Raw genomic sequence first — 24924 nt, 5'->3', positions numbered from 1 at the left:
CAGTAGCAAAGCCCCGAGTGTCCAATGAGGCAAAGCAAAGTCAACTGCAGGTCAACAGGTCATTTCTAAACTGTCAGAGTCTGATTTTACTTCCCCTTTACACTGAACACTTGTGCACATCTACACAATGCACATGTATACATGCACATACATATGCCCTACACATGATGTGAACTCTTTTATTGACAAAGGGGTCTGGTTATCTGCTCATTTGGTCCTGTGGGATTGCAGTCCTGAAGACACTGTCCAGGGAAGAGCCAGAAGCAAGCTACACAGATTGCACACAGAAGCTCAATCCAAAGGACAGGTGTGAGATAACAAGAGAAACAGAGACCCCTGGCCCAGGCTGTCCACTCTCACCTGTGCCACCCCCACTACTCAGCCTTCACGTAGGGTGGTGTCCCTCCCAATCTAGAGGCCTCACCTGATTCCATCAAATTGACTCCTGACCCAGCAAGGCTCTGACACATGGCCAGTGTGAACTGTGTTCAAAGGATGGAATATGCCTGCCTTCCTCTTCATCACCTCCTAAATCCTGCCTTTCAGGGGCTTCCTCAAGTATCACCAGTGCAACTGTCCCTGCAGGTCACTAGTATGACAGTTCCTGAGCCACTTCTCCTAATCTATCCCTCCTCTTTTTAATGTATTCCTGCCCAGCTTTGGTCTATGTCACTTGTAAATGCCTTCAACTCCTGCTCTTCTTTTATTCAAAACTTCTGGCAGAATCCCTCACAAAGAGTGAGCATTACAAGCAACACAAGCCCTTGTATTAGGTCAACGTGACAGGTGAGTGATGGCTATTTGGAATGTTCTTGTCTCTGGTATCTGTATAGCTGACTTCTTGACTTCCTTCAGTTCTCTGCTCATATGTTTCCTTCTGGAGCCTTCTTTCTGCTCTCTTTTCCCTCTACTTTATTTTTTTTTCTTTTTTCATAGAAGTTATCATTTGGCATATTATGTATTTATTAGCTCTTTTGGAGTCTTCTCTGTATTTTCTCTCTGGAATATATCATGCTATATCATTGATGCCAGTAATAATAACTGATGTATAAAAAGACCTGATTGGTGCTGTGAAATGTTTCAGTGAATGTATCTGAGAACCTGAACAATGCAGAGAAAAATCACAAATTCATGTGGATTGGTGATACCATAAAACCAACGTTATCAAACTCAGCTGGTCCTTAAGCTTACCAAATTTCTCTAGTTTATTCCTCCATTCTCTTAAATGACTATTTCAACCATCATCTCTTCAAACAAAGAATTCTGCTATGTCACAACCCACACCCTAACGAGTAGCCTTGGCCCCTAATTAAAAGAGAGAATAGGGGTTTCCAGACAGCCAGAGCAGTCCCTGCATTTTCACAGTGCCCTTCTCCTTCCTCCACCTAAAACAGACCATTGTTTCCACCTGTGCTCTAGATACCTTTGCTCTGTGTCGTAGAAATATTGCAAGTGAAACCAAATTCACTCTCCAGTATCACTCATGTTAACCTCAATAACAATCTCCCTCTCTTCCTTCACTTTCTCTGTTATAATTTGAATATGGCTTGTCCTCCCTAAACTCTTGTTGAGAGGTAATCCTCATATGAGATATTAAGAAGTGGGAGCAGGTAGGGCCTTTAAGAGTGACTCCGGCTCAGCCCTCAAGAACAGATAAACCCATTCACATTAGCCATGAATTACTGTTAATGGTAATCTGTTTTTCTTTTTTAAAGGGTTTGTTTATTTACTTGAGAGGCAGAGCTACAGACAGAGAAAGGGAAAGACAGAGAGAGGTCCTCCATCCACTGGTACACTCCCCAAGTGGCCGCGACAGCTGGAGCTAGACAATTCTGAAGCCAGGAACCAGGAGCTTCCTCTGAGTCTCGCAAGTGTGTGCAGGGGCCCAAGCACTTGGGCTATTCTCTACTGCTTTCCCAGGGCTTTAGCAGGGAACTGAATCAGAAGTGGAGCAGCCAGGACTTGAACCCATGCCCATATGGGATACCGGCACTGCAAGCAGATGCTCAATCTACTACGCCATAGCATCAGCCCTGGTTAATGGTAATTGTGAGAGTAGGTATGCCGTAAAAGCCTGTTGGATCAGGTTTCTCACTCTGTGATGCTCTCTGGCACCTCTGGAGTCTGCCAGCCAGAAGAGCATCACTACGTGTGGTCTATCAACTTTACACTAGAACCATGAGGCAAAATAAATCTTTCTGCATAACATAACCACTCTGCAGTATTGTGTTAGCAACAGGAAATGACTAAGACACATTCTACATCCCTCTCCTGTAGCTTTCATTCTTTTGAATTATATTCAAACATGCTCTGACTCTCCAGCTGAAAACATAACAACATGGAGCTGGTTGTTGTGGCATAGTGGGTTAAGCCACCATAGGCAATACCAGCATCATGTATTAGAGTTCAAGTCTCAATTGTTTCACTTCCAACCCAGCTAATGTGCCTGGGAAGACAGAAGAAGATTGCCCAAGTACTTGGACTCCTGCAGCCACATAAGAGACTTGGATGGAGCTCCTGGCTCCTTCAGCCTTGCTCATCCCAGCTATTGCAGTCATTTAGGGAGTGAACCAGTGAATAGATGATCTCTCTCTCTCTCTCTCTCTCTCTCCCTCAATCTCCTCCCTCCCTCCCTCCCTCTGTGTGTGTGTTTGTGTGACTGTGTGTAAGTGTGTGAATGGAAGATCCTTTCTCTGTCTCTCCCTCAGTCTGCTTCTCTCTCTGTCATGCTGCCTTTCAAATAAATAAAGTAAATCTTTAAAAAAGAAAACACAACAGGTACTAAAGAAAGGAAAGAACAGAGAAGAAAAGGAAAATAAAATTTTCCTACTTTCCATGCTCCCAAATCCCCACTTCAACCATCTTCCACCTCCTCATCCCCAAGTCTGAGTCTGTCCACCACCTACAGAAATCTGGTTTCTCCCACCACACTTCAGCAAAATGACTCTTGCTCAGGTCCCTCAGATGGTCTCTCCTATGTTACCAAAGCCAATAAACAACATCCTTCAGTCAAGTAATGAATTAAGATAAACACAGATGATGTCAGTGGAAAGGACAGCCTGTAAAAATAGAATATGACTTGAATGCTACTTCCCTTCTTAAGGAGATACAGCTCCCAGAGAAAGCACAGAGCACTAGGTAGTTTTGCCCCCTGGCACCAGACACACAGGTGTGTGACAGAATCAGAGAATTTTTTTCCCTCAAATTTTCCCAGAGGGGAGAAGTCCCTTGAGGGCATCACTTCAATATCTTAGAAAACTGTTTTCTTGACTCAGAATATGGATAACCAGTCAAGTAAGTGGAAATAAAAAAATATATTTTCTTTTAAGACTGAGATCTTTAAACTATCCATTTTCAAAACTCAATAGATGTTCATGCATTCTCAGGATTTGCTGAAAAAAAAAAATATGTTCTGGCTTTTGTTTGTTCACTGTAAGATTAATATTTCCCTATTCAAAAGTCACTTCAGTTCAGCTGGGATGTAAGAATATTTGCAGAAGCTTCCAGTTCTCTTGCAGCTGTGCAGATAAAGCACTCAGATTCTATCCCCACTGATGCCAGGATTATCCTATAAACAAAATGCTGGTGTACTTTTCCCCAAAAATCCACTCCTAAATCTAAGTCTTGGCCATGCACCTGTGTTTCAACATCCTGAATAGCAGCACTGCTGCATGCATGACAATTGGCGCAATTTGCACATTGATTACCTTTGTTATTCATTTTTTTTAAAGAGAATCTTAAGTAAAGCAAAGATGGCAGAATAGGGAGGGAGTTTACTGCTCTAGTCTAGGGGAAGATAGTTTAAAAAGTGAAAAACTGGAGAGAGTGCAATCTCAGGGAATAGTTGGGGAAAAACTGCAGAAATCTCCATGTAAATTAGAGGGATTTGTAGACCTACATGGATGTGTGGATGTGTACAACTCTGGACCCCAGCAGCAGTGAGCCTCAGCATCAGCTTTGGGGTGAGGTTATATCACAGTGCAGCAGCCCAAGCTACTGACAATAAAGCTGAGGGAAAAACCTAGTGTGAGTTCAACTTGGAGCCCTGTGGAGGACATGTACCTACCAACCTAGAGTGAAAAAAGCGGGGCATATTTCTCTCTCCCTGACCACCCAGCACCATCTTATAACTAGCTGAGAGAGGCCAGGCACCATTTTGGGCACACATACCAGCTGCACCAGCTCATGTCTGTGTGTCCAGTAACCAGTCTAGAAGAGACACCTGAACCTAGCTGGGAGAATTGACAGGGGATTGGGTGCTCATGACTGTGGGAGATTTGTGTGCCAGTACTATGAAAACATTGTGGCTATGTGGGAGGGTACAGGGTACGGCTGGGATGCTGAGCAGTCACTGTGGGCAGCTCCACACGGTTGGGGCCTCTGATTCCTTGGTGAAGATCATTGCAGTATTATCCTTATTCCCACCATAGACTGCACAGAATCATTGTGTGGTTCTTGTGGCAGTGTGTATGACAATCATACCTACTGGGGCTAGCGCCCAGGCATTGGTCTCCTTTGAGGACAGGAGATATATATGAGAATATGCCAAAAGAGCAGAATATACCTCCTCTTGAAAATAAAAATTACTATGCACAACTTGGGTGTTACTTGGACACTCTCCTTACCCTGGCATTTTGAACAGAGCTCCCTGGCCACACACAGCACACACCTCTGGGTATTCATTGAAAGAGCAGACATTCCACTAAGCCACAGAGGTATAGTTCAAAGATAAAAGCTATCACAGGGAAAAAAATAAATAAAACAAGTACACCACAAGTGCCAAATAATAAATGCAGCAATTCAAGGAACAAGAATAGGGGGCCGGTGTCATGGAGCAATAGGATATTCCTCTGCCTGCAGCGCCGGCATCTCATATGGGAGCCAGGTTCTAGTCCTGGTTGCTCCTCTTCCAGTCCAACTCTTTGCTGTGGCCCAGGAAGGCAGTGGAGGATGGCCCAAGTCCTTGGGCCCCTGCACCCACGTGGGAGACCAGGAGGAAGCACCTGGCTCCTGCCTTCAGATCTGCGTAGTTCCGGCCGTTGCGGCCATTTGGAGAGTGAACCAACAGAAGGAAGACCTTTCTCTCTGATTCTCCCTCTCACTCTCTGTAACTCTAACTCTCAATTAAAATAAAATCTTAAAAAAAAAAAAAAAAAGAAAAGTGAACTCACTTAAAAAAAAAAAAAGAAACAAGAATAAGGAAGGCAATATGATGCCCCCAAAAGAATACAACACTTCAGTACTAGAATGTGAAGATAAAGAGATTGATGAAATGCCAGAAATGAAATACAAAAAAATGACTGTAGGATTACTTAGAACTAATCAGAAGCAGATTCATGAACTAAAGAAATACATACATGACATGAATGAAAATTTATCCTACAAAATTTAGATTTTAAAGAGAAATCAAAATGAAATATTGGAAATGAAGATTTCAAAATAGCAAATAAAAATTGTGGTGGAAAGCCTTAACAACAGAATCAGTTAGGAAGAAAGAATAACCAAATTAGAAGACAAATCTCTGGAAATTTCAGTCAGACCAAAAAACAGAAGAAGAAAATCGAAAACTAAAAAAAAGTGTCAGATATATATGGGGTACTACCAAACAACCTAACAAATGGGTCTTAAGAGTTCCTGAAAGTACAGAAAAAGGGAATGGATTAGAAGGCCTTTTTGGTGAAATAATTACAGAAAAATTTCCTAATTTGGAGAAAGAAGGGACATACAAGAAGCACATACAACTCATAATAGACATAATCAAAAAAGATCCTCACCATGACACATTGTAGTCAAACTCTCCACAGTAAAACATAATGTGCATGATAGAGATGCCAGATTACTTTCAGAGGATCTCCAATTAGACTCACTGTGGACCTCTCATTAGAAACCTAACAGGCTAGGAGAGAATGTTAGGATATATTCCAAATCTCAAGATAAAAATCTGTCAACCAGAAGACTACCTGAAAAGCTCTCATTTATGAATGAAGGTGAAATAAAGACCTTCCTCCAAAATAAACAGATATTGAGAGAATTTGTCACCACTCATTCAGCCTTACAAAAGATGCTTAAGGATGTGCTACACACAGAAACATGACCATCATTATGAAAGAAAGTAAAGGAAGAAAAGCTCCCAGTAAAAGTTCAAAAGAAATCCAAAGTAAAAAATAGGAATAGTCATGGAAAAATGGCAGGGCAAGGTTATTCTTTATCAATAGTCACCTTGAATGTAAATGGCCTCAACTCTACAGTCAACAGATACAGACTGGTTGAATGAATTGAAAACAAAACCCATCTATTTGTTGCCTACCAAAAAACCTATCTCACCAACAAAGAGATACACAGGCTGAAAGTGAAAAGATGGAAAAAGATATTCCATGCTAACAGAAACCAAAGAAAAGAGCTGGTGTAGCCACTGTAATATCAGACAAAATAGACTTTAAACCAAAAACTGTTAAAAGAGACAAAGAAAGGCACATGTTATGATTATGGGATCAATTTGACAGGAATATATGACTATTATAAACATATATACACCTAATTACAGGGCACCTAGCTATTTAAAAGAAATGTTAATGTGTGCAAAGGGAGACATAAACTCCAATATAAAAGTAATGCGAGACTTCAAAACTCCACATTCAGCAATGGACAGATCAACCAGACAGAAAATCAGCAAGGAAACAACAGAGTTAAACAACACTGTAGACCAAATAGACCCAACGAACAGCCACAGAACTTTTCATCCTACAGATGCAAAATATACATTCTTCTCACCAGTGCATGGAACTGCTCTAGGATAGACCACATTCTAAGTCCTACAGCAAGTCTCAGCAAACTCAAAAAAACTGAAATCATACAAGGCATCTTCTCTGACCACAATGGAATGAAGCTGGAAATCAACAACTTCAGTATCTCTAAAACATATGTAAACACATGGAGACTGAATAACATGCTCCATAAACAGTGGGTCATTGAAGAAATCAAAATATTTCTGTAAATGAATGAAGGTGACAATACAAAATATCAAATCATATGGGATACAACAACCGCAGTGTTAAGAGGAAAGTTTATGGGGGCCGGTGCTATGGCTCACTTGGTTAATCCTCCGCCTGTGGCACCGGAATCCCATATGGGCTCCAGGTTCTAGTCCCGGTTGCTCCTCTTCCAGGCCAGCTCTCTGCTGTGGCCCAGGAGGGCAGTAGAGGATGGTCCAAGTGCTTGGGCCCCTGCACCTGCATGGGAGACCAGAAAGAAGCACCTGGCTCCTGGCTTTGGATCACCATAGTTCCAGCCATAGTGGCCATTTGGGGGGGGGGGTGACCCAATGGAATGAAGACCTTTCTCTCTCTCTCTCCCTAACTCTGTTAAATAAATAAAAAAAAATAAATTTTTAAAAAAGATGCAACAGAGAAAGAGAATTACAGACCAATTTCCCTGATGAACATAGATGCAAAAATCCTCAACAAAATTCTAGCTAATTGAATTCAACAATACATCAGAAAGATCATTCAACCAGAACAAGTGGGATTTATCCCTGGTAAGCAGGGATGGTTCAACATTTGCAAATCAATCAGTGTGATACATCACATTAACAAACTTCAGAAAACCATATGATTATCCCAACAGAGGAAGCATTTGATAAAATATAATACCCTTTCATGATGAAAACTCTAAGCAAATTTGGTATAGAAGGAACATTCCTCAACAAAATCAAGGCAATTTATGACATACCCATGGACAGTGTCCTATTGAATAGGGAAAATTTGGAAGCATTCCCATTGAGATCCACAGACAGACAAGTATGCCTACTCTCAGCAATGCAATTTGATATGGTCCTGAAACATTTTAACAACAGTTATCAGGCAAGAAAAAGAAATCAAAGGGATTCAAATTGTGAAGGAGGAATTCAAACTATCCCTATTTGGAAATGACACAATTCTATATATAGGGGATTCAAAGTACTCCACTAAGAGAATATTGGAACTCACAGAGGAGTCTGGAAAAGTTAAGGACATAAAATCAACACACATAAATCAAAAGTCTTTGAATACACAGGAAATACCATAGCTAAGAAAGAACATCTAAGATCAACCCCATTCACAATAATACAAAAAGAAGTATATACCTTGGAATATATTTTAACCAAGGACATCAAACATCTCTATGGTGAGAATTACAAAACATTAAGAAAGAAATAGGGCTGGCACCGCAACTCACTAGGCTAATCCTCCGCCTTGCGGCGCCAGCACACCGGGTTCTAGTCCCGATCAGGGTGCTGGATTCTGTCCTGGTTGCCCCTCTTCCAGGCCAGCTCTCTGCTGTGGCCCGGAAGTGCAATGGAGGATGGCCCAAGTGCTTGGGCCCTGCACCCCATGGGAGACCAGGAGAAGTACCTGGCTCCTGCCATCGGATCAGCGCGGTGCGCCAGCCGTAGTGCACTGGCCACGGCAGCCATTGGAGGGTGAATCAACGGCCAAGGAAGACCTTTCTCTCTGTCTCTCTCTCTCACTGTCCACTCTGCCTGTCAAAAAAAAGAAAGAAATAGAAGACACAAAAAATGGAAAAATCCTAATGTTCATGGATTGGAAGAATCAATCACATCAAAATGTCCATATTACCAAAAGCATTTTACAGATTGAATGTGATACCAATCAAAATACCAAGGACATTTTTCTCAGATATAGGAAAAAAAAGGATGCTGAAATTCATATGGAAACACAGGAAACCGCAAATAGCTAAAGCAATCTGATACAACAAAAACAAAGCAGGAGGCATCATAATACCAGATTTCAAGATATAATACAGGGCAGTTATGATCAGCAGCCTAGATCTGATATAAAAACAGATGGATAGATCAATGCCAGAAATCAATGCACACTTCTTCAACCAACTTATCTTTGACAAAGGAGCTAAAATCAATCCCTGGAGCAAGGACTGTCTCTTCAACAAATGATGCTAAGCAAACTGGATCCCCATATACAGAAGTATGAAGCAAGACCTCGACCTTACACTTTACACAAAATTCCACTCAAAATGGACCACTCAAAATGGACCAAAGACCTAAATCTATGACCCCATACTATCAATTATTAGAGATCATTAAGGAAGCCGGCGCTGCAGCTCACTAGGCTAATCCTCCGCCTTGCGGCGCCGGCACACGGGGTTCTAGTCCCGGTCGGGGTGCCAGATTCTGTCCCGGTTGCCCCTCTTCCAGGTCAGCTCTCTGCTGTGGCCACGGAGTGCAGTGGAGGATGGCCCAAGTGCTTGGGCCCTGCACCCCATGGGAGACCAGGAGAAGTACCTGGCTCCTGCCAAAAAAAAAAAAAGAGAGAGAGATCATTAAGGAAACCTGGTAGGACACTGATGTAGGCAAAGACTTATTGGAAAAGACCCAGAAGCACAGGCAATCAAAGACAAAATTGACTAATGAGATTTTACATCAAGCCGAGAAGCTTCTGCACTGCAAAAGAAACACTCAGGAAAGTGAAGAGGCAACTGACAGAATGAGAGAAATTACTTGCAAATTATGCAACTAATAAAGGATTAATAACCAGATTATATAAAGCAATCAAGAAACTCAACAACAACAAACCAAACAACCCCAGTTAAGAAATGGGCAAAGGACTTAAGCAGGCATTTTTCTTTTTTAAAAATGTATTTATTTATTTGAAAGGCCAAGTAAGAGACAGAAATAGAGATCTTCCATCCACACATTCACTCCCCAAATGCCTGCAATAGTCAGGGCTTGGCCAAGCTGAAACTGGGAGCTTGAACTCCACCTGCATCTTCTGCATGGGTGGCAGGAACCCATGTACTTGGGCCACCATCTGTTGCCTCTACAGTGCATTAGCAGGAAGTTGTGTCAGAAGCATGGAGTAGCCAGGACTTGAACCAGGCAACATGATGTGGGATTTAAGCATCCCAAGTGGTAGTTTACCTGCTGCAATGCAATGCTTGCCCTTGGAATTTTTTAATGGAGGGATGATTATACACCATTTAATGTCCTTGTAACCTGCTTTGCCAGTTTGTTAATATGGAAAGTTAATTAGGTATTTTCCTGAACTATTGTAAAAACAATGATACATAAAGCATCTAGAAAACAGCAAAGTATTCTGAAAATGTGAATTACAACAGGTCAAAAACCAGCTTCATTTACTTGTTCAAACTTTTCATAACCATGTTTGAACAGATTAAGTCTTATCTGCTCTCTCATTTTAAACTAATCTCATAAGTGTCTTTTATAAGTTACAGTCTATATGCAGTACATAATACAAAAGTATAAGTCAGCTGTTTTTTGCACAGAAACTCTGGTTGTCGAAAACAGCAGTGTATCTTATGAGATCTAGTGGGGAACCAAATTTAAAACAAACAAACAAAAATATTTGAAGTTTACTACATAGAGAAAATATTCAATATCATTCATCTGTACATTCACATTCTATGTATTTTCTCATAGTCAACAAACTGATTCAAATAAGTCATCTCACCATTTAAAGAGAAAAGTCTGCAATAATTTGAAACCATGGAGTTATCTTAATTTCACTATTGGTTGCTTTTTTCAGAAGTTCTTCCAGTTCTTTTGTCTCATACCAATAGCTTTAATCTCACTGGGATCTGGGTTCAAAGTAACATTCTTCCCCACAAACAAAATATAATCAATTTCATATTCACCGCAATACAATCAGACTGAGCTTTGTAGTGAATTCATGTTAGATAATTTATTTCTTCTGGAGGAACCCCTTCCATAGAAATTCCTAGTTCAGCTTTTAAATGCCTATTCTTACTCAAATGGCATCATTTTCTTTAAGTTTATGTGGGTTACTTAATGGATGACTAAAACAAGTATTGGTAAAACAACCTGGAAAGGTAATTTTAGCATCTGATCTCTGCTGTGGCAGAAGCTTATTTTCGGTATTGAATAAGAAGACACTAAAAGCTCAGTGAAATAACCCTTTCTCAATGTTTTCATTCAGGTGACAGTTCTTGGTCTCATCCCCAATTTTATTGTCATTTTCATCAATAAGAATACACATTTCTGCCAGAAGTTGAACCTGTTGTTCATCAAGATGGTCAGCATATATTTTAGGAATCATTAAAAAATATCTAATCTGGCCAAGAGTATTTGCCCCCAGCCCTCTTGCTCCACCGTGTCACTCCCATGCTGCCCTGAGGTGTGTATTCTGGAACCTCAAACACAGGACCCCATAGCATTTTTCAAAAGAGGAAATCCAAATGGCCAATAGACACATGAAAACATGCTCAGGACAACTAGCCATGAGAGAAATGCAAATCAAAACCACAGTGAAATTTCACCTCACCCCTGGATGAATGGTTTGCATACAGAAATCAACAAATGCTGGCAAGGATGTGGGGAAAAAGGTACCCTAATCCACTGTTGGTGAGAATGTAAACTGGTACAGCAGCTGTGGAAGACAATATGGAGACGCCTCAGAAATCTGAATGTAGATCTACCATTTGACCTGGCTATCCCACTCCTGGAAATTTACTCAAGGGAATGAAATCAGCATATGAAAGAGTTATCTGTACCCTCATGTTTATTTTAGCTCAATTAAAAATAGCTAAGATATGGCATCAACTCAAATTCTTGTCAACTGAAGACTAGATAAAGAAATTATGGGATATGTACACCATGGAATAATATATAGTGGTAAAAAAATGAAATCCTGTCATTGCAACAAAATAGATGAAACTGGAAAACATCATACTTAGTGAAATAAGCCAGTCCCAGAAGGACAAATACCATATGTTCTCCCTGACCTATGATAACTAATAGAGCAGCTAAATACAATCTATAGAAGTGAAATTTACACTTTGAGATGACTTTGAACAGCCCTTGTCTCAACTGCTGAGGAACAGGTTTTTTCCATACAATTTGTTGAACTCTTTATTTAGTATAGAGCTAATCATATGTGTATAAAGTTAATTGAAAATAGATTTTTATAAAAAATAAGGATGGGAATAGGAGAGGGAGGAGGAAGAGGGGTGGGAGTGTAAGTGGGAGGGTGGGTATCGTGGGAAGACTCACTATATTCCTAAAGTTGTATTATTAAATGCATGATGTTTCTGGTGGGGGGAAAAAAAGAGAATCTTCATATTCTATCTCCATAAAGACAAATCAATCATTGATTTATTGTAAAGGTCAAACATAAAGAGCTGAAATGTCAGGGTTCACCGAGTGTTTAGTTTGTCAGCCAGAGGTCATCACAGGCCTGTATCATTGTTTTCTGTTTCCAATGACATGTTTTAAATGGGTTTAAAGTGCAGAGAGTCACATGAGACAGACTCAATCACTGTTTCTTCTTACTTCATGTGATGAGGCATGGTGCTCTTTTAAGATGGAGTCACTGAATATTGACTTCAAAGGCTTCCTCTAAGGCAGACTTGACCACATCACTCTGTATTCCCAGATCTGCATCCAGAGAGGGGCTGAGTCAAAGTCAAGGCCAGCTCAAAGTCTGTTGTGTCTTTAGGTACTACTCGTGGAGGTGCTCCTTTTTCCTGGCCTTGATAGCTGAAACTATGGAAGGTCTACAACACTGGTTTTGCTTAGGGTCAGGCACTGAACTGTATATGATGGGCATCAAAACACTCCAGTTGCCTCACAAGAGGAATTAAGGGACCAGTATTGTGGTGCAACAGGTTAAATGCAACTTGTCACAATGGCATTCAATATCAGAGTGCTGGTTTGAGTCCCAACTGTGTGAGACTGCTTCCAATCCAGCTTCCTGCTAATGTGTATGAAAAGGCAGTTGAAGATGTCCCCAGTACTTGGGCCCCTACCACTCATTTGGGAGACCAAGACAGAGTTCCAGTCTCCTGGGTCCAGTTATGATCATTTGGGGAGTGCACTTGCAGATGGAAGGTATCTATTCTCTTTCTCTCTCTCTTCCCCTCTTTTTCCCTCTCTCCTTTTCTCTCTGTTGTTTTCTACCATTCAAATAAAATATTTTAAAGAAAGAGGAGGAGAGAAAGTTAAAAGCAGAAAATCCCTGAGTTTATTAATTAGTTCCTTGCATCTGATAGTACTCCAGGCAGCCCATCCAGGTAGGATTCACCATGCTATAATGTCATGACTGGCTCTCTCATCTCTGTTTATTCAACTGAATGGAATTCCCGGAGGGTGAGAAACCATAGCCTGTTTATCTTTGAATTCTCCTCTTTTTATAAAAGAATTCCTGTTTAAGATTATTTTTGAAAACAGTGTTATTGTTTCAGTTTGCACATTTAAAGGTAAAGACATATCACATAAACCAATGAATGCCTGAATTCTATAATTTTGGCTAATTTTGTGAAACACTTGATTGATAGATACTATTTGACTAAATGAATGCGTGAATGCCTAGGAAATAACACTTTATGAGATTTCAGTGGGGAGACCCAAAAGCAAATTTAGTTTTAATTGACAGTTTTTCAGCAGTAAAGTAGCTAGAACTGAAAATCTAATGAACTTATCTGAGTTTTGATTGGTTTATTTGTTAAGATGCCTCTGTTCCCTTGGCCATTCTGCACTTCCACCCTAGGATTACGAAAACACCATTTTCATTTTGAAATCTATCTGTTGAATCCTCCCCTGGTTTAAGTACAGAAATACGTATTGCAAAGTGTTATATGACTTGAAGAGATTCTGGTGTGACTTAGGAACCAAGACAGGACACCCAGTGACTGGGAGCAGCTTTGCAAGTGGACGACTAACCACAAGGGAGGGACAGACCACTGGGACCTCTATCAGTGTTCCCCAGGACAACGAAGCACTTTCCAGCACCCTTAAGTGGCTCACTTCCACACTCAAGTTATAGCAAATGCACAACTTTTTGGCTGAGCTGGGTTCTTGAGCTGTCTGAAAAGATTGAATTGTATTCCTAGGGCAGGCATTTGGCATAACAGTTAAGACATTGTTTGGAAGCCAGCACTGAGTATCAAAGTGCCTAGGTTCAAGTACTGGTTCTGTTTCAGATTCTAACTTCCTACAAAATGCATACATCCAGGGAGGCAGCAGGTGATGGCTCAAATGGTTGGGTCACTGCCACCCACATGGGAGACTGGATTAATTTCCTGGCTCCCAGTAATTTGGGGGAATGAACCAGCAGGTGGGAGATTTTCTCTCTCTCTCTCCATCCCTCCCTCTCACCTCTTCTCACTCTTTTTTTTTTTTTTTTTTTTGACAGGCAGAGTGGACAGTGAGAGAGACAGAGAGAAAGGTCACTTTTTCGCAAATTAAAAAAAAATAAAGATTTATATATTTATTTATTTGAATGGAAGAGTTAGAGAGAGAGAGAGAGAGAAGGGAGAGTCAGAGAGAGATCTTCCATCTGTTGGTTCACCCACCAAATGGCTGCAACTGCCAAAGTTGGGCCAATCTGAGGCCAGCATCTAGGAGCTTCTTCTGGGTCTTCCATGGGTATGCAGGGTCCCAAGCACTTGGGCCATCTTCTACTGCTTTCCCAGGCCATAGCAGAGACCCGGATCAGAAGAGGAGAAGCCACAACATGAACCAGTGCCCAAATGGGATGCTGGCACTGCAGGTGGAGGCTTAGTCTACTACGCCACAACACCAGCCCCCTTATTTTTTTATTTGAAAGTCAGACAGAGGAAGAGGGAGATCTCCTATCCACCAAGTCACTCCACAAAAGCCTGAAGCAGCTGGGCTGAGCCAGGTAGAAGCCAGGAACATGGCACCCAATACAGAAAGACATTGGAGCTGATATTTGGTAAACCAATTTATACTATCTGCTTCTCAAACATAGGAATAGAAAAAAAAATCTCTTCTCCAGGTGACTCACTTCAAGAGCAGGCAAACTTGTGCATTAACATATGCCCCACATGTAGAAGGGTCTTGCATTTGCTTTCAAGAGACACAAGCAGCTTGTATATATCCAGTAACTGTACACAGAGCTTAAAAATAAGGATGCATTTCCTTACCTGTAAATTGAGCTGTTCTTCTTTTTGCAAATCAAAAACCTTTTTTCTTATAAGCTGTCAATGCATGTCCTTTGCCCATTTTCAAAAAATACTTATCTTTTTGAAAGGCACAGTAACAGAGAGGGCGAGAGACAGGGAGAGCAATCTTCTATGTGTTGGTTCACTCCTCCAGTGCCCCCAACAGGCAAGCCTGGGCCAGAACAAAGCCAGGAACCAGGAACTCCACCTGGGTCTCCCACATAGGTAGCAGTTACCCAACTACTTGGGCCATCATTCACTGCCTCCCCAGGCACATTAGCAGAGAACTGAACAGGAAGCAGAGTAGTCAGACTCCAACTAGCATTCTGACATGGGATGCCAGCATCGCAAGTAGCAGCATCACAACCATTTTAAATGAATTATTGGTCTCTTTTTTTCTCTTATCATTTATTGAACATTTTTATAAGGTAAGAAAAATAACATACAATATCTGAAAAGCTATTTTTCCAGTTTGTCAGATATCTTTGCCTGTTTATTGCTTTTCTTTTGTCAAGTTGACAAAGGATTTTCATACATTAATGGGCAACTAAACATATTTTTAAACAAATAAAAAGCCAACAAGTTAATCATTGGTAGGGAAATAGCACTTCTTACAAATTGTAGTTACCTGGAAAAAAAGCCTGCTAATTTGGATTTTTAAATGAGTAAGATCTGATATACTTATTTCTCCCATTTGACATAATTTTCAAGGAAAACGGCTTCATGTTAAAAGTTATAATATATGATTTCAAAATATCTTGCTAGGATTAGCAGAGGCCAGATGTTACCACAACTGGCTGCCTGGTATTTGGCAGGAACTTATTACATACTCGGATGAATTCTGAATTTCAAGTATGGGTAGGTCCACTATTAATAAAGAAAATGATGATGATCTTGTATTACACTTGAAAGCCTCACATTAACTCTCTAGTTAAAAATTAGGAAATGAAAATGGTCTGTCCCAGAGAAAAAGAAAACAGTAGACAGATTTCCCCGAGTTATCCAAATGCTTGACAACTCTTCTGAAGCTCAAAACTTAGACTGAGGTTCCAGGAGTGATTATAATAAAATGCATTTAGTTTTTAAAAGTTTGTGAGCATGTTTTAAAAAAAGATAAAAACCAAATCAAACTAACCCAAGGAGACACCATATTCCTAGTAGCAGTAAGAATACTAAAGATAATGGGCCTGGGGCTGGCATTGGGTCACAGAGGGTTAAGTCAGCACTTACAACACCAGCATCCCATATCAGAATTCTAGTTGGTGTCTGGCTACTCTGCTTCCAATCCAGATTCCTGTTAATGCACCTGGGGAGGCAGAAGATGGCTCAAGTGCTTGGGCCCTTAGCCTCTGCCTGGCCCATCCTGGGTCATTGTGGTCATTTGAGGAGTGAACCAGCAGATGGAATCTCTCTCTCTTTCTCTCTCTCTCTCATTCTGCCTTTCAATTGAATAAATAAATATTTTTTTTTTTTTAAAAAAGATAATGTGGCTGGGTTCAGCATTATGGCCAAGCAGGTTAAGCCACCACTTGGGATGCTTACATCCCATGTCAGAGTGACTGGTTGAATCCAGGCTATTCTGTGCTTCCAATCTAGCTTCCTACCAAGGCACCTGGAACGTAGCAAGGAATGGCTAAGTACCTCAGTCCCTGCCACCCACCTGGGGGCCAAGATGGAGTTCCTGGTCCTCCTCACTTTGGTCTGATCCATTTCCAAGTGTTACAGTCATTTGGGCAAAGAAACAGCAGATGAAAGATACCTTTCTCTCTCCCTCCCTCTCTCCCTTTCTTTCTCCCTCTCTCCCCCTCTTGTTTTCAACTAAAATTTTTCTAAGAAATGGGCCTTAAATCTTACTGCACTTTATGGTAAGAAACAAACTGAAGGCAATCCTGGAATCTGAAAACAAGGGAAAATCCATCTGCCCTGCCTTCAGGGGAGAACTCTCCATGTGAGCTGGAAGTTAAGGAAGGATGGCAGGTGTGTCACAGGCAGAGCTAAACAGACAAGACAGCAACACAAGGGACAGCACCAGCAAGCAGATGCATAGCCAGGAAGCACAGGAGAAGGGGCCCCATGGATGGAGAGCACAGTCTGGGAACAGTGGACCTTGCATTCCAAGTCAGGCAGGAATAAGTCAGGGGAAGCATTTGGTACCTCGTGTCCAGATTATAGTATTGAAGAGGAAGAAAGAGAGGGGAGGAGGACACAATTAAAACAAGAGAATTGGGGCCAGCACTGTGGTGTAACAGGTAAAGCCACTGCCTACAGTGCTGGCATCCCATATGAGCACCGGTTTGAGTCCCGGCTGCTCCATTTCTGATCCAGCTCTCTGCTATGGCCTGGGAAAGCAGTAGAAGATGGCCCAAGTCCTTGGGCCCCTGCACCCATGTGGGAGACCTGGAAGAAGCCCCTGCCTCTGCCTCTGTAACTCTTTCAAACAAATAAATAAATCTTAAACACACACACACACACACACACACACACACCAAGAGAATCCCTCTCATTTTGCAGACAGTAAAACAAACCTCCCAAACAACAGAACAGCAAAAGATGCATTAGAACAACTGTTATATCAATAAGCGCTTTATGGTGATATGCAAATGAGTAACAACGATCAATGCTCTGATTACTTTTGCTATTTGCTTTTGTCCAATCAAAATTGTTAAGTGGAAAACACAGTTACACAGTCCACAAAATGGTGCAGACTTCATTGTGTGCTCACTCTTACTTCACCAGGGAAAATGAGAATGGGATCACCTGCAGTGATAAATCACAGCTGTCACTGGGAGGCCCAGGGGTCTTCCCTGCCAGGCACAGGAGGGAACAAAGGCAGCTTAAGAGGCTGCTTCTGGGCAGGGGCAGTGTCAACAGCACGACCAAAGCTGCTTTCTAGGTACCAGGCTTCTTCCAGGCCTGGGATGGAAAGTTCTCAGTTCCCAGTGGGTAGTCACCCCTGAGATGTCCTCAGAGGGAATTGACAGGCAAAACTAGATGGCCTGGTATTACCATGGATGGAGGGGGTGAGTGGGGGCATGGTTCTGGGATGCCCTGAACCACACTCTTGGGTTAAACTGAGTCCTGACTCCACACCTTCCAGCCACGGGACTGACACCAACTGCAAAACTCAATGGGAGGCATGCTACACAGGCATCCTGGGCAGCACATTCACAACTAAAATAGAACATATGAAAACTAGGAATCTACCTCGCTTTCACTGGAATGAAAAGAGTCCTCTCATGATTTGCCGATTTTCATTTCATTCATTGACGGAATCAGAAAATATTAAATAACAATGATATGCCAGACACCATACTATATACTGCGGATCCTACTCCAAACAGATCAGTTTCTGTTCTTATGGAAAACATATTTCATAAAGTGGCAGAGTTTAAAAATGAAACTAACCAGTATAAGGCTGATAAAAGAGTCACTGATAGATATTACTGAGGAAGTGCAAGCCAGTATGTAAACATCAGGTACTAAGTTGACTCATAAGAGTCTGTCCACCGCCATTAAGTTGGGTCCAAGCCTTCCCCGCTATTTTTTTTTTTTTGACAGGCAGAGTGGACAGTGAGAGAGAGAGAGAGACAGAGAGAAAGATCTTCCTTTGCCGTTGGTTCACCCTCCAATCGCCGCCGTGGCTGGTGCACTGCGGCCGGCACACCGCGCTGATCCGAAGCCAGGAGCCAGGTGCTTCTCCTGGTCTCCCATGGGGTGCAGGGCCCAAGCACTTGGGCCATCCTCCACTGCACTCCCTGGCCACAGCAGAGAGTTGGCCTGGAAGAGGGGCAACCGGGACAGAAACCAGCGCCCCGACTAGAACCTGGTGTGCTGGCACCGCAAGGCGGAGGATTAGCCTAGTGAGCCGCGGCGCCAGCTAAGCCTTCCCCTTGTCTCCCATCCTGCCAGGCCTCCTTCCTCTGACTTCGCTCAGAGACCCATCCCCATGTGACCACAGCAAAATCCTCAAATGCCTGCAGGTTTAATTACTTCTTGTATGGAAGAGAAAGACAAGCATTTTGCTGCAAGTCACAACATTTAGAGTTCACGAGAACAATATTCCTTTTTCTTTTTCTTTTATTTTTTATTTAGTAAATATAAATTTCCAAAGTACAGCTTTTAGATTACAATGGCTTCTCCCCCCATAATTTCCCTCCCACTCACACCCCTCCCATCTCCTGCTCCCTCTCCCATTCCATTCACATCAAGATTCATTTGCAATTATTTTTATATACAAAAGATAGATTTAGTATATATTAAGGAAAGATTTCATCAGTTTGCACCCACACAGAAACACAAAGTATAAAATACTGTTTCAGTACTAGTTATAGCATTACTTCACATTGGACAACACACTAAGGACAGATCCCACATGAGGAGTAAGTACACAGTGACTCCTGTTGTTGACTTAACAATTTGACACTCTTGTTTATGGCATCAGTAATCTCCCTAGGCTCTAGTCATGAGTTGCCAAGGCTATGGAAGCCTTTTGAGTTCGCCAACTTCGATCTTATTCTGACAGAGTCATAGTCAAAGTGGAAGTTCTCTCCTCCCTTCAGAGAAAGTTACCTCCTTCTTTGATGGTCCCATTCTTTCTACTGGGATCTCACTCACAGAGATCTTTGATTTAGGTCTTTTTTTTTTTTTTTTTTTAACCCAGGGTGTCTTGACTTTCCATGCCTAAAATACTCTCATGGGCTCTTCAACCATATCCAAATGCTTTAAGGGCTGATTCTGAGGCCAGAGTGCTATTTAGGACATCTGCCATTCTATGAGTCTGCTGTGTATCCTGCTTCCCATGATGGATCATTCTCTCCCTTTTTGATTCTATCAGTTAGTATTAGCAGACACTGGTCTTGTTTGTGTGATCCCTTTGACTCTTAGACCTATCAGTGTGATCAATTGTGAACTGAAATTCATCACTTGGACTAGTGAGATGGCATTGATACATGCCACCTTGATGGGATTGTATTGAGATCCCCACAATATTCCTTTTTCAATTGTTGTTAGATCTGTTGTTTGTACAGTGAACTTACAGAGCTTTTGTGTCTACATTAGGCAATACTTTGTTATTTTTTTCACATACTGCTCATTCACAAGTCCTCCCATTCTGATCAGCAAATTTACCATTGACACTCACTACACACAGGAAAATGAGGCCTCAGCAGATGTTGAAGGCCGGAATCTGTTTAATGAACGTGATGAGGTTTACTGTTCTTCTCAGCCAGGTTGTCTTACCAGATGCACCACCACACATTATGTAACAATTTCATGAATATCTGTATACAATTTCAAAACCAAAAATTAAACACATGGAAAGCAACTGAGGAACATGAACTGAGACAAGCATTTATAAATAATGTAAAGACAACTGACACGGCTTTGACATTTGACACTAACACTTGGCACTGCTGAGGTTTCTACACAGCACAAAGTAAACAAGAACCTTATCTGATTGTATGATTGAGGTTAGAAGCAATTGACACAGCTGAATTTTCCTAGGCTTTAGCCAAATAGAGAACAAAATCTGTAATTCATTGTCTATTTTTAAAAGGTACAAAAATAATGCGGCTCAATACTATCTAATACTATAATAATTCATGCAGAGATTCTGACAAAGCCTTTTAAAAAGGAAAGAAACCAATCTTCCGCTGTCCCTGTCCATGCAATTTCTGCTCAGGCAGATGTGAGGTGAGTGAATCCAGCTGCTGTGGCCCCAGAGAAGGTGTTCTTGTCTTTGGCAGAACTCCAAAGAGTTTCAAAGTTAGGTGTGTGTGTATGCGTGTGTGTGTGTGTGTGGCAGGCAGTTTTTCTTCTGAAAAACGAAGTGTTCACCTCAGGGTTACACACACATACATATTTTTAAATTTATTTATCTGAGAGGCAGACAGGCAAACAGACAGACAGCTGGCCAGGGCAGGCCAGGCACTCAGCAGAAGTATTCCATGTGGGTGCTAAGAACTCAATTCCTTGAGCTATCACCACTGCCTCCCAGGGTCTGCACTAGCAGGAAGCTGACGTCAGGAGCTGAAGGTTGTACTGGCCCCTGGAACTCTGAAAAACTCAGTATCTTAACAGCTATGCCAAATACCTCAAGGCTATATTTTTCAAGTAATAATTTATTGAGCAAAACAAATCCATGAAAATCGCTAACACAGAGGTATAGACAGATTTGTTTCAACAGTTTCTTTCACCCATGTGAATCCAGAGAGTAGGTACCAGAACTCATTGTCTAGATATCAACTAGAATAATTCTACAGAGCTACCTAATTGTACCACTATTATAACTGTACTATTTTATAGTAATTTAAAATGTTATTTTTTCCATTTCTCATCAAGAATTATGTCATTCATACCATAATACTATAGATCCTACATAGTAAACTACTCCTTAATTTCAGAATATCTGCAACTTGGACAAGTTTATGGTATTGTAACTGTTTCTAGAATAACATGAGTATCTGGTTCAATACCTTTGTACCCCTCAAAAGGATCATCTGGCATGTGGTAAGTGCTTAAAATTTGGCTAAGTATGAAATTGCATAATGGTACAGCCACTTTGGAAGACAGTCTGGCAGTTTCTCAGAAAACTAAACATTCTCTCCACATCTCCAGCAATCATGCTATGTGGAATCTAACCACATAAGTTACAAAACAATTGTCATACAAAACCCTGTGTAAAAATGTTCACAATAGTTGTAATCATAATTTCTAAAAGTTGGAAGCAACCAAGACATCCTTTATCATCTGAATGGAGAAACTCTTATATATATCTATACAATGGAATAAGCATTAAAAAGAAATGAGCTATCAAGCCACAAAGATGTAGACAAACTCTAAATGAATATTGCTAAGTGAAAGAAACCCTTGTGGGAAAAGGGTAAGATTCCAATGAGATTACATTTTGGAAAAGACAAAACTATAGGCAGTAAAAATAACATTAGTTGGGGCCTGCACTGTGGCGCAGTGGATAAAGTCACTGCCTGCAGTGTCAGCATTCCATATGGGCACAGGCTCAAGTCCCAGCTGTTCCACTTCCTATTCAGCTCTCTGCTATGGCCTGGGAAAGCAGTGGAAGATGGTCCAAGTCCTTGGGCCCCTGCACCCACATGGAAGACCCACATGAGCTCTTGGCTCCTGTTGCAGCCATTTGGGGAGTGAACTAGCAGATAGAAGCGTGCTCGCTCTCTCGCTCTCTCGCTCTCTTTCTGTCTCTCCCTCTATTTGTTTCTCTATTTTTGCCTCTCTTTTTGTAACTCTGCCTTTCATATAAATAAAAATAAATCTTCAAAAAATAAATAAATCATTAGTTGCAAAGAGTTTAGGTGGTAGGAGGTGGGGATGAGGGATGAACAGGTGGAGCCCAGGGGATTTTTAGGGTTATGAAATTGCTCTGTATGATCATGTAATTACGAATATACATTATTATACATTTTTCAAAAGCCATAGAATATGTACAACATGAAGAGTGACCCCCAGTGAAAACTATGAACCTTTTATTTAAAGATAATGTATCAATATTGGTCCACCCATTAAAATTAATGTGCCATACAAATGCAAGACGTTAATCACAGAGGAAATGAGAAATGGCAGAGGAGAGGGCATGGCAGAGTGTATGGGCACTTTCCATTCAATTTTTCTATAAACTTAAAACTTCTCAAATGAAATAAACTGGGGCAGGGGTTTGTGAGTCTCAACAGTATGTTCCTCTGAGGCATATTTGCTGTGCTATTTCTCACCACAATCAAAAGGTACCAAAGATGGTGAATTTACCATATCCAATAATCTGAATGGCCCTGGCCACTTAGGGATCTACTCTGCACCTATGGAGTTCATTTCCACAAGAAAGAAAGGCAAGTCTTAATAGGAGTCAAAATGTGTCCAGGGAATCAAGGTAAAGTGGAATCAAATTTGGAGGCAATCTCCTTTTAGCTAAACAAGAAACCCAGGTATGAACATCAAGGACAGTCACCTTTAGCTCTGGAAGCTGGTCTCATCAGCAGGCTGCACGGCCAGGAGTCACCAGTGAGCTCTGTCCAGAAGTTTCCTGGCTAACTGGTGTTGGCTGGAAAAGCAAACCTTCTGTCTGACAGCACATAAGTTAATGCATCCTTGTAAAAGTTCAAGATAGTTATTACCGAGTTGTCACAGGCCCATTAATTATCCGCTGCACTGTATTTAGCTGTACTCTGGTAAATCTTTCCTAATTGCCCAGCCTGCATTTACAGAGCATCTTTATTTAACACACTCCCAACTCTGTTTATGTTTATGTCTTTTCCGATAACTCATTAAGCTGAGTTCCTAACCAGTACTATCAGAATCTCTAGTGAGCACCCAGCCAAGCCCACTTAAGTGCTCTCATCATGCTCACTCCTTACAAGGCATTTTAAACTTCCAAATATTTTGCAAGTACACCCCTCATTTCCTTTTCCCTGCCTCTGAAGAATGCAGACAACTTCCTTCTTCACTATTTTCAACCTGTGCTCTAGGTTAACTGTTGGAAAACACACATGTGCACCTGAGCCTCCTCTGCCAGTGCTGTCCATTCCTGAAGACAATGAAAGCCAGACTCCTTAGAAACTGCCTAAGGCCCTGCTGAGTTTGGCCTTGAACACACTTCTCATGTGCTGACATCCTTTCCTTAGAATCTCCTGGGTCAGTGATTCACACAATGCAGAAGAAAAGGTCCTTGTCCATTCTTTTCTCTCTACTTGGCACTCTCTCAGGTCCCATGCAAATTACTGCCTCCATGAACCTTCCCAGGCAGAAGGCTCCATCCCTCCCCTGTTCTCCCAAACCGTTCTATCCCTCTCCTTGTGGAGATGATGCACGATAATGATGAGGCATGAACGGTTACCAATGAGAAACTGTATTGCACAACACTGAATTTCTTGAAGTCAAGAGAGCACGTGTTACTAATCTTGTGTGCTCAGAGTCTGCACATAGTGAAGAGCTGATGCCTTGATCACATCAGTGAACAAAAGCATTTCCACTCCACAGTACCTGAGTTTAAAACATGTCAGATCTATACATCCCAACCTTCATGTATACCTAGTATACACACAGCCACATGTATACATAGTAGAAAATCATTTAAAGTAAGAGTGGTATAAGTATGCATATTTCTTAGAGGATGCTACTTGGGATCAAAAATCTCAGTAAATTGGAACCCATTTTATGCCATGAACATTAAAACATATTTGGAATTCATCTAGTATCTGGAAAAACAATACTTTTTTGTAAGATTTATTTTATTTATTTGAAAGACAGAGTTACAGAGAAAGGTAGAGACAGAGAGAGAGGTCTTCCATCCGCTGGTTCACTCCCCAGATGGCTGCAACAGCCGGAGCTGAGCTGATTGGAAGCCAGGAACCAAGAGCTTCTTCCGGGTCTCCTATGTGGGTGGAGGGGCCCAAGGATTTGGGCCATCTTCTACTGCTTTCCCAGGCCATAGCAGAGAGCTGGATTGGAAGAGGAGCAGCCAAGACTAGAACCGGCGCCCACATGGGATGCTGGTGCTTCAGACCAGGGCTTTAACCCACTGAGCCACAGTGCCAGCCCCAAGAAACAATACTTTCCAAAAATACCATTTAACTACAAAGAAAAACAACACCTCATATTTTTCATAGAAAGATACAAAAATTAAAATAGGGAAAAGGCTGCAAGTGGCAGCTCCTTACAAAGCAAGTCAGATCTACCTCAGGGGACATCTTTTAAATAAGCATAAAAGAATTCTTTTGATTTTTAGAAATGATCATTTGAAATGCCTTTCATGAAAACTGATCTTGAAAATCCAGAATTGCATGCATTTGAGAACGAACTTTCTAGTATTTGCATGTGCTGGACTATTAAACGTGGTCCTCCGAGCTAAAGCTCAAGAGATGAACTTCAAGTTATGTCACTGAGATGTAATTCCTGTTGAGAAGGATATGTGACTGACAGAGGGGCTTTGCCTTGTGTTGCCTCTCA

The 24924-nt window shown here is 41.4% G+C and overlaps 1 protein-coding gene and 1 pseudogene across 2 annotated transcripts in view; both read right to left on the bottom strand.

Annotated features, from left to right (window-relative positions):
* The window catches only part of XKR4 (XK related 4), a 496677-nt gene that overhangs the window by 452685 nt on the left and 19068 nt on the right, over nt 1-24924 (bottom strand). The window lies entirely within an intron of this gene.
* The window catches only part of LOC127490710 (isopentenyl-diphosphate Delta-isomerase 1-like), a 37876-nt pseudogene continuing 15599 nt past the window's right edge, over nt 2648-24924 (bottom strand).

Source organism: Oryctolagus cuniculus, chromosome 6, assembly GCF_964237555.1.
Source record: "Oryctolagus cuniculus chromosome 6, mOryCun1.1, whole genome shotgun sequence".
In the NCBI taxonomy this organism is placed as follows: domain Eukaryota; kingdom Metazoa; phylum Chordata; class Mammalia; order Lagomorpha; family Leporidae; genus Oryctolagus; species Oryctolagus cuniculus.
Note: the sequence above shows the minus strand (reverse complement) of the source record. Positions and strands in the feature narration are given on the sequence as shown.